Consider the following 10,043-nt stretch of genomic DNA (forward strand, 5'->3'; position numbering starts at 1 on the left):
TGTGTATGCTGAAGGGTTGAAGGCTCCATGGGCTTACTTTATGGGGTCAGTTCCTGGGCACGGGGGCACGCTTGGTGCAGCTGATGGCTGCGGCTGTGCTGTGCTGGGGCTTGGTGCTGCAGCGTGGCACTCAGTCAGGTTGGATCTACTTCATCTTCGGTGACAGTAGCAATCACAAGAAGTAGCATGAATGGAGGTTTGCTTTCTGAATTGCAGCACGGCATGCTCGTTGGTGCTGAACGTTTGCCTCTCTTGTTTTCCAGGACACTGGAGTTCCTGATGAGACACTTGGCGTGTCTGGCTGGGAGCTCCACCATCACAAACATGCATGCCAAGAACCTAGCCATTGTGTGGGCTCCAAACCTCTTAAGGTAAACTTCTGGTTCTGTTTCAACACAACGCTTACATCTGTTCTCCATTAAAAAAAAAAACAGTGCTCCCTTTTTCTCCATCAAATGTGCTCTTCTCCTGTAAAATCTGTGGCTGACGGAAGAGCAGGAGCCTGAGCTGTTCTCCATCCCCACGGGCACAATGTCTAGGTGACAATTTCTGCAGTCTTGTTGAGATGGGACTGACGTGTCCTTGATCATCCAGGGGAATTTCTGCAGTGCCATCACTGATTGCCCACTGCGGAAGTCTCCAGAGCCTCAGCTGACAGCTTTTGGCTGCAACAATTCAGACTCGGGGAAACGGTCTTGGAGAAATGACTTCTAAAATCTGCCTTTTCTACAGATCACAGCAGAACGAGTCTGCCTGCGCCAGCGGAAGAGCTGCCTGCATGGAGCTGCAGACGCAGTCGGATGTGGTGGAATTCATCATCAACCACACAGACGTCCTCTTCGGCTCCAAATCCGGAGCAGACATTGCAGATGCAGCAGGTGAGTGTCTTCCTCCATTAGCTTGATCTTGACCTGACACCTTGACCAAATGCAGGCCTTCTCCAGGATGTTTGAGATACTCTTTTACCATCAAGGGGACAGCAGACCTCTGGACTTCCATTAGGGTATGGCATCCTGTTGCTGGATGCTGAGAATGTCCAAGCCCAAATTTGACAAGGAGGAAACTGTCATTATTATGGTTTGAACGCAGGAAAAGCTTGATGCAAGTGTGGCAGCGAAGCTTTCTCAGTTCCCTGCCCCCATTTCCTTGGGTTTTTCCTTGCCTATTTTGATACAGTAAGCTGCTCTTAATGATGACCGTGTCCTTTGCCATAAACACACCTCTTCCCACATGGTTATTTTGGGCTCCTCTTCTTCCAGTGGCTCGGATAAGCAAGCCTGAGAAAAATACAGCACCTCCCCCAGAACTGTGGTGGCTGTGCTGCTGCTTTCTGATCCTCGCTCTTACCTGTGGTTTTCCCTGACAGGGCACAATTCTCTCCCAGGGCCCAAGTCTGTGGGGGTCTCTTCTGCTGCCACAAAGCTGCTCAGCCTGGAGGAGGCACAGGCACAGAGGCGAGGCCACAGCACCTCTTCTGTGGTAACAGAGAGCAGCAGGGACATTGAAGTGGAAGAAAGCCCTGCAGCTGGGCAGGGCAAATTCCACACCGTCGTTGACTTTCCATCTGACAGGTAAAGAGGACTTTCTTTTCCAGCACCTAGCATCATTGTTTGGGTGGGTTTTTGTGTTTTCCTGCAGAAACCAGGCAGTGCTAGGAACAAGCAACTGCTGCCAAGAGCTCAGTGCTGCTCTTCCCTCACGCTGCACCACGCACGACTCACAGCATTGGCTGTTTTCTCTCTCCAGACAAAATCCACCCAGCAAGACTGAGGAATCACCAGCTAGCAGTTGGTGTTGCTGCTTCAGCCTCAGGAAGCCATCCTCTGGCAGCAAACGCCAACTGCAGCGCAATGCCAGGCAGCCCTCAGAAACAGCAGTGGTAGTCCTGGCAGGTAAGGGTGCAAATGCAGCTTCCAAATCCCTGCTTTTCAGGAACATAGAATTCAAGCTTGCTCTGCACTTGTATCTCTTTCTGGCGTTCCAGCCCCTGCCCAACATCTTCAGTTCACCCCTGATCAAGAACCACTGTCGTAATTCAGCTTGTGAAAGTTTGACACTAACCCCCGTGTATCCTTTCTAGGTGAATCGAGCCCTTGCCAACCCACAAGATCCAGGGCAAGTAGCGAGGATGCTCTCTGTGCTTCGATCAGTGGAGAGCTCTTAGGAAGCACAAATTGCTGCAGTTCCAACAGCAGCCTTACACATGACAACAGTGATGGAGAGAAGGAGCTCATTCAAGTTCATGCCCTCATTACACCTGGCTCTGCTGAAAATGCTGACCTGGGCCTGCCAGAAACCACAGTCAGCAGCCTGGATTGTAACCAGGAGTCTCTGCAGTGCAGCCCATCCCAAGAGCAGTGTGAGTGCCCCAACAGCAGCACCTCCATGCAGGAGCAGGTCAGCATCAGTGAAGAGGAGCAGAGCCTCTTGCAGGGGGACTTTCAATCAGGCCTCCAGTCCCAGGCACCGGACAGCAGCACTGAGAGCTCTGAGCCACTCTCTCCATGACAAGACAGGATGAGTCCCATCTTCACCGTGGACCTCTCACACCCTCCTGTCCTTTATATAATAATAAAAGCACACTCGTGCTCAATCAACGCCTTGACTGCCTCCAGAGTCTTCATTCACACGGACTGGGATGAATGCAGCACACAGCAAGGCACCCCAGCTTGCAATGCTGTGGCTGTGGGGTGCGTGCAGCACAGCTCCCGGTTTGTTCCTGTTTTGTCTGGCTTTGGGATGTCTGCAGGGGGAGCTCTGCTACCATTTGGCATGGTAGCAAATAATCTCTCGCATCCTGGATGCTGCTCATGATACTCCCAAGCTTCCTGGCTGTGGCTTTGTGATGCTTTTCAGGGCTTTCTGATGCATTTTGATGCCTTGGATGTTGCTTAACACCTCCCTCCTCCCATCATGTCCTTTCCTGGCTCCCGTCTATGAACTGGCCCTGCAGATCATCTCCAGACCTGTCATCAGCACACTGCGGCAGGAGAAGCTCCCCCTGGCCAACGTCAGGCAGTACTGCTTGGTCTGCAGCTCAGTGGCCATTTCCCTTTTAGGCGGCTCCTGCAGAAGAATCAAGCAGCAGAACCTTTTGCTCACCCTGCAGCACAAAGATGCTACGAAAGCAGAAACAACCTGGGAATCTCTGGGTCTGCAAGACTTCACAGACACTCACCGACTGTGTCTGATGGCTCCCTCCCATCCTTGATTTCCTTCTGCCTTTCTCCTCGTCTGATCCCACTGCTGAGCCATGATCAAGCTGCCCAGTGTGGCAGAGCATCGTGCAGAGCTGTGCTGGCACCTCCTCCCCTTCCTCTCCTGCAGCTCAGCGTGCAACCTGAGCAAGTTTTTTTCTGAGAAAGTGACCATCTCTTTTCCATCCCTTTGCCCCTACAAACAGTTGTCCAGAGGATCTCGTCCAAGAATTCCTGGAACAGCCTGCAGCTGGCTCTCCTGAAGTTCAGGCTCCTGCCTTTGCTTCCTGCCAGGCCCGCATTCCTTGAGATCACCAACTCAAGGAGGGCATGGTCACTGCAGCCCTGACCGCCTCCTGTCGTAACCCCTGGTGTGCACCATGTCCAGCAATGCTTCCCTTCTGCTTGCTGTGCCCAATGCCTGCACCACAGAGTGATTCTCACTGCACTCCAGGAGTCTGTCAGATTGCTTGCAGCCAGCCATGCTGATTTCCCAGACTGACTGGAGTCCCCCATCAGGATGAGAGTCAGTGAGTGCGATGCTTCTGCTGGCTGCAGTAAGCAGCTCCCACCAACAGGCTCTCTTTCCAGGCGGCTGTAGCAGACCCTCACCTCCAGAAGCCCTGCACTGCTGCACTTCCTAATTTTACCCACAAGTTCACAACCTGCTCATGGCTCTTCTGAGTTCTTTGCAGTCAACTTCTCATCATAGAGGGCAAATCCCTTGCCTTCCAGAATTCCATAGTATCAATTGTGTCTGCTTTATGTCAGGATTTTTTGTCTTTCTTTTCTTTTCCCATTTTCTAGGTAGGAAAATGAATTTCTGAGCCAGGAGAAGCAGAAGTGAAACAGTCTTCCTGGCACTGCTCAGGTTGCAGGAGTTGCCAAGTGCTCCTCAGGTAATGTGTGCTGAAGAGCTGACCTTGGTGGCAGGGGCTGTGGCTGCATTTTGTGCCTGTCATGCGGGAATCCAAGAAAGCCTATTCAGAGCAGGAGCTGCAGAGCGAGATAAACATCACGAGAAGGTAAGGCTGAGAAGCAAGGACACCTCCAGAAAGAAGAGAAAAACTGAGTCAAGTGAGCTGCGTGACGGCCGTGTGATGCTGACCATGATTGGAGGAAGAGCGCATGGCTGGGAATGACTGATGGCTCTGGTTGGATGGGTGCCTGTGTGCACAGAGGTAAGGAGTGTTTGTGGGATGTTTTGCTGGCATCTAACGGCTGTAAGGGGAAGATAAGACAGAAAACTTGAGAATGCATATAAGGGATGTTAAAATCTGGAACAAACTGTTTGGATCATTCACAGCTGAGTCCGTGCCAGATTGCCACACTGCCAGAACCTGGGGCCTAGGATTTTCCTTTAAGAGTGCCAACTGCTTATTTTACATGATAAAAAGTAACATTGAAAAAAGCTTCCCTCCCTGCATTAGAATAACGCATTGATATTTGATGTTTCTGTCTTTCCATTCCTTTAGCAGCCTGGGTGTTGATGCAGCTGCATGCATCTGCTGCCCTCCCCTTCTGTTTTGTGTAAAAGAACAGTAAAATATGCAATCAGTGTGAGATCTTTCTGAAGTATTTTACTTTATTTGCCCCTAGGCTGCAATGGCTGGGAAATGGCAGTGTCACCCAGGAGCCCACACGGCGACCTGATGTCTCATTGTTGGGGTCTATTGGAAACCACCACGATGACAAAAGAATGCCTGGGATTCCTCCGGCCCAAATGCCAAACCTTGCACTTGGCTGTGCTGAACCTCATGAGGTTCACCCAGGCCCACCTCTCAAGTCTGCTGAGCTCAAACAGATGTCATTTTTCTCGTGTCCTTCCATTCCGAGTCCATCTGTTCCCCAAAGCAAAAGAATTCTGACCAAGGCTGCAGTTGCAGCTGACTTCCCAAGGCTGCAAGACGTGGTGGTGACACAGCCTTGTGCTTCTGCATTGGTGCTCATCCTCGTTTCCTTTCTCTGTCTCGCAGGTCAGCTCCTGCTGGAAGCAGATGGTATCCCAGTGTGAATGAAGGTCAGTGCAGGAGCAGCTGCTGATGGGAGGAAGGAAGTCCATGCTGAAGAGCTCTGAAGCATCTGCAGGTATGGTTCTGGAGGAGGCAGCAGTGATGTCGGAGGGCTCCCCAGCAGGAAGCTGTCTCATCCAAATGCTTGCTGAGTGGTTGGAAGGGAGCTTTCTGCATGACAGCAGCACCAGCTGCTTGCTTCAAATGCTGCAAAGACAAGGATTAGCACGAGTTCCAGTATCTACAGTATCATCACGAATCACGATAGGATTACAATGTGTCCTCATACAAACGCAGCCATGTCTCTCTGAGTCCAGAGGCTGTTCGGAAAGCATCTGTGAGGTCTCTCACACCAAACCACTGCTGTCCGTGTGGGATCTGACTCATTAGGGTATAGGGGTTAGGAACCACAGGCTGTCTTTTGAGAACGGGTTCAGTCATTTCCTTACATCTTGCACCAGCCGATACGTGCCGTCTGCCTTCCGTGCCGACAGGATTGGGGTGTTATAAGGCCACAGACAAGGTTCCAGAAGACATCCTTAACCAGTGTCTGTGTTACAGCTTTTAGACCCACTCTCCCTTCTAAGGCTATGGGATATTGTTGCTGTTTCACAGCTCCACTCCCTCCTTGGGCAGTTCTTTGTAAGGGAAAATTGTGAGTCCACCCCGATTTCCTTCCCCTGCCCACACCTCTGGATTCATTTCTTCTTCATCACAGCTGTTAACACATTCATTGACCCCTGATATCTGTTTCACAGACATGCAGCTGTAATCCTCATTTAACTGTTAAATCTCTCCCCCATAAATCGGTCCCTGCTTCAGGCACAGAGAACAATTGCCCTGCAACTATTTTATCTTTCCATTTTAGTTCTGTGGTCTCCAAGAGTGGAGCTGTCATTTCTGATCCCTCAGCCCCAGTTATGCACAACAGCCACATCCAGATACACGTCTGGTACCTCTGAACTAGCTAATGCTGTAGGATGGAATGTTGTTTCTGCACTGGCTATCAAATGTGGGATTGGTCAGAAGCAGTACAGCACCATGTGTTTTGTAATTTGCCCTTAGAAACAGTTTGAAAAAGTAGAAAGACTTTATTAGTATTAGTAAAAAGAAGTTATTTCATAACATATTTTAGAAACACAGTTGTTCAATCATGTGATCAATTCTCACTTACAGAACTGTAATAGTTACAAATTGCATGGGTATAGCATTAAGGACCAGAAAGCATGTTGTAAGGCCATTCTGTTTGGATAGGAGAAGCTCAGCAAAAGAAAAACAGACTCCAAAGAAGCCAGGGCCTCCACACAAGGCCGAACTGACTCACTCTGTGGGCAGGTTGGGATGCAACAGGCAGGCATCAAGAGACTCCCCTCTGTCCTCCTTCCAAACTTTTCTCTCTTCAGGGATGAGCAGCTGTCCAGAAATAGTGGCCAAGTGTTGATAAGCAGCTGTCAGGCGTTCAGTAATAAGCAGTTTACCTGCTGAGCTAGCAACAATTGGTGTTTAGCCAGTCACACACACACACACAGAATGGCCCGGGTTGGAAGGGACCTCAAGGATCAGGAATCTCCAACTCCCTGCCACAGGCAGGGCCACCAACCTCTGTACCACTGCACATATGCACATTGCTGGATAGAAACAGCAGTGTGGGAAAAAACTGTACGCTGTGGATGCAAAGGGTGAATCAGCATGGCTTAACACCTGTCCAACAAGGAAAAGCAATATCTTACCTGCTGTGCCATGCTCATGGCAACACCAATGCAGATGCCAGCAGCTGATGCCCACAAGGACAGCCAGCCTGGACTTATTTTCATTACATATCTTTGTCCTGATGTCCTTCAAGAAGCTGGAACATGTCTCCATCTCAGCAGAAGAGGGCAGGAGAGTTCCAAGCTGAGGGCACACTCCCCCCTGTTTATCTGGCACTCAAAGAGAAAGAGAAAATGAAAACAAGATGTGTTTCCCTGCCCATGGCAAACACCAGCCTTTCCATCCTTACAGTCCTTCCTGAAATCAGCAGCAACTGACACAAAATCCCACTCACCTTTGCCATGTCTGGCAGAGGTTGCAGCTCTTTCTATTGCATCCCTCTAGCTTTCAAGTCTAGAGAACCTGTGTCACACAAGGAAAAGCAATCTTTTACCTGCTTTGCCATGCTCATGGCAGCAGCAATGCAGATGCCAGCAGCTGAGGCCCACAAGGACAGCCAGCCTGGACTTATTTTCAATACATATCTTTGTCCTGATGTCCTTCTAGAAGATTGGATATTTCTCCCTCTGAGCAGCAGAGGGCAGGAGAGTTCAAAGGTGAGGGCAAACTCTCCTCTATTTCTCTAGCACTGAAAGATTAAGACAAAATTAGAAGCAGATGTGTTTCCCTGCCCATGGCAAACACCAGCCTTTCCATCCTTACAGTCCTTCCTGAGATTGGCACTAATGGAAACAACATCCCACTCACCTTTGCCATGTCTGGAAGAGGTTGCAGCTCTTTCTCTTGCATCCCTCTAGCTTTCAAGTCTAGAGAACCTGTGTCACTCAAGGAAAAGCAATCTTTTACCTGCTTTGCCATGCTCATGGCAGCAGCAATGCAGATGCCAGCAGCTGATGCCCACAAGGACAGCCAGCCTGGACATATTTTCATTACATATCTTTGTCCTGATGTCCTTCTAGAAGCTGGAACATTTCTCCATCTCAGCAGAAGAGGGCAGGAGGGGTCCAAGTTGCAGGCACACTCTCCTCTTTTTCTGGCACACAAAGAGAAAGAGAAGATGAAAACCAGATGTGTTTCCCTGCCCATGGCAAACACCAGCCTTTCCATCCTTACAGTCCTTCCTGACATCAGCACTAATTGAAACAACATCCCACTCAACTTTGCCATGTCTGGCAGAGGTTGCAGCTCTTTCTATTGCATCCCTCTAGCTTTCAAGTCAAGAGCTCCTGTGTCACACAAGGAAAAGCAATCTTTTACCAGCTGTGCCACGCTCATGGCAGCAGCAATGCAGATGTCAGCAGCTGATGCCCACAAGGACAGCCAGCCTGGACTTATTTTCAATACATATCTTTGTCCTGATGTCCTTCTAGAAGATTGGATATTTCTCCCTCTGAGCAGCAGAGGGCAGGAGAGTTGCAAGGTGAGGGCAAACTCTCCTCTATTTCTCTAGCACTGAAAGATTAAGACAAAATTAGAAGCAGATGTGTTTCCCTGCCCATGGCAAACACCAGCATTTCCATCCTTACAGTCCTTCCTGCCATCAGCAGCAACTGACACAACATCCCACTCACCTTTGCCATGTCTGGCAGAGGTTGCAGCTCTTTCTATTGCATCCCTCTAGCTGTCAAGTCAAGAGCTCCTGTGTCACACAAAGAAAAGCAATCTTTTACCTGCTGTGCCATGCTCATGGCAGCAGCAATGCAGATGCCAGCAGCTGATGCACACAAGGACAGCCAGCCTGGACTTATTTTCATTACATATCTTTGTCCGGATGTCCTTCTAGAAGCTGGAACATTACTCCATCTCAGCAGAAGAGGGCAGGAGGGGTCCAAGTTGCATCCACACTCTCCTCTTTTTCTGGCACACAAAGAGAAAGAGAACATGAAAACCAGATGTGTTTCCCTGCCCAGGGCAAACACCAGCCTTTCCATCCTTACAGTCCTTCCTGACATCAGCACTAATTGAAACAACATCCCACTCACCTTTGCCATGTCTGGCAGAGGTTGCAGCTCTTTCTATTGCATCCCTCTAGCTGTCAAGTCAAGAGTCCCTGTATCACACAAGGAAAAGCAATCTTTTACCTGCTGTGCCATGCTCATGGCAGCAGCAATGCAGATGCCAGCAGCTGATGCCCACAAGGACAGCCAGCCTGGACTTATTTTCATTACATATCTTTGTCCTGATGTCCTTCTAGAAGCATGGACATTTCTCCCTATGAGCAGCAGAGGGCAGGAGGGGTCCAAGTTTCAGGCACACTCTCCACTTTTTCTGGCACAGAAAAAGAAGATGAAAAGCAGACGTGTTTCCCTGCCCATGGCAAACACCAGCCTTTCCATACTTACAGTCCTTCCTGCCATCAGCAGCAACTGAAACAACATCCCACTCACCTTTGCCATGTCTGCCAGAGGTTGCAGCTCTTTCTATTGCATCCCTCTAGCTGTCAAGTCAAGAGCTCCTGTGTCACACAAGGAAAAGCAATCTTTTACCTGCTTTGCCATGCTCATGGCAGTAGCAATGCAGATGCCAGCAGCTGATGCCCACAAGGACAGCCAGCCTGGACTTATTTTCATTACATATCTTTGTCCTGATGTCCTTCTAGAAGCTTGGACATTTATCCCTATGAGCAGCAGAGGGCAGGAGGGGTCCAAGTCAGGCACACTTTCTTCTTTTTCTGGAAAACAAAGAGAAGATGAAAACCAGATCTGTTTCCCTGCCCATGGCAAACACCAGCCTTTCCATCCTTACAGTCCTTCCTGCCATCAGCAGCAACTGAAACAACATCCCACTCACCTTTGCCATGTCTGGCAGAGGTTGCAGCTCTTTCTATTGCATCCCTCTAGCTGTCAAGTCAAGAGCTCCTGTGTCACCCAAGGAAAAGCAATCTTTTACCTCCTTTGCCATGCTCATGGCAGCAGCAATGCAGATGCCAGCAGCTGATGCCCACAAGGACAGCCAGCCTGCACTTATTTTCATTACATATCATTGTCCTGATGTCCTTCTAGAAGCATGGACATTTCTCCCTATGAGCAGCAGAGTGCAGGACGGGTCTAAGGTTAGGGCACACTCTCCTCTTTTTCTGGAAAACAAAGAGAAGATGAAAACCAGATGTGTTTCCATGCCCATG

Source organism: Phasianus colchicus, chromosome Z (assembly GCF_987193195.1).
Source record: "Phasianus colchicus chromosome Z, bPhaCol1.hap1.1, whole genome shotgun sequence".
Taxonomy (NCBI): Eukaryota; Metazoa; Chordata; class Aves; order Galliformes; family Phasianidae; genus Phasianus; species Phasianus colchicus.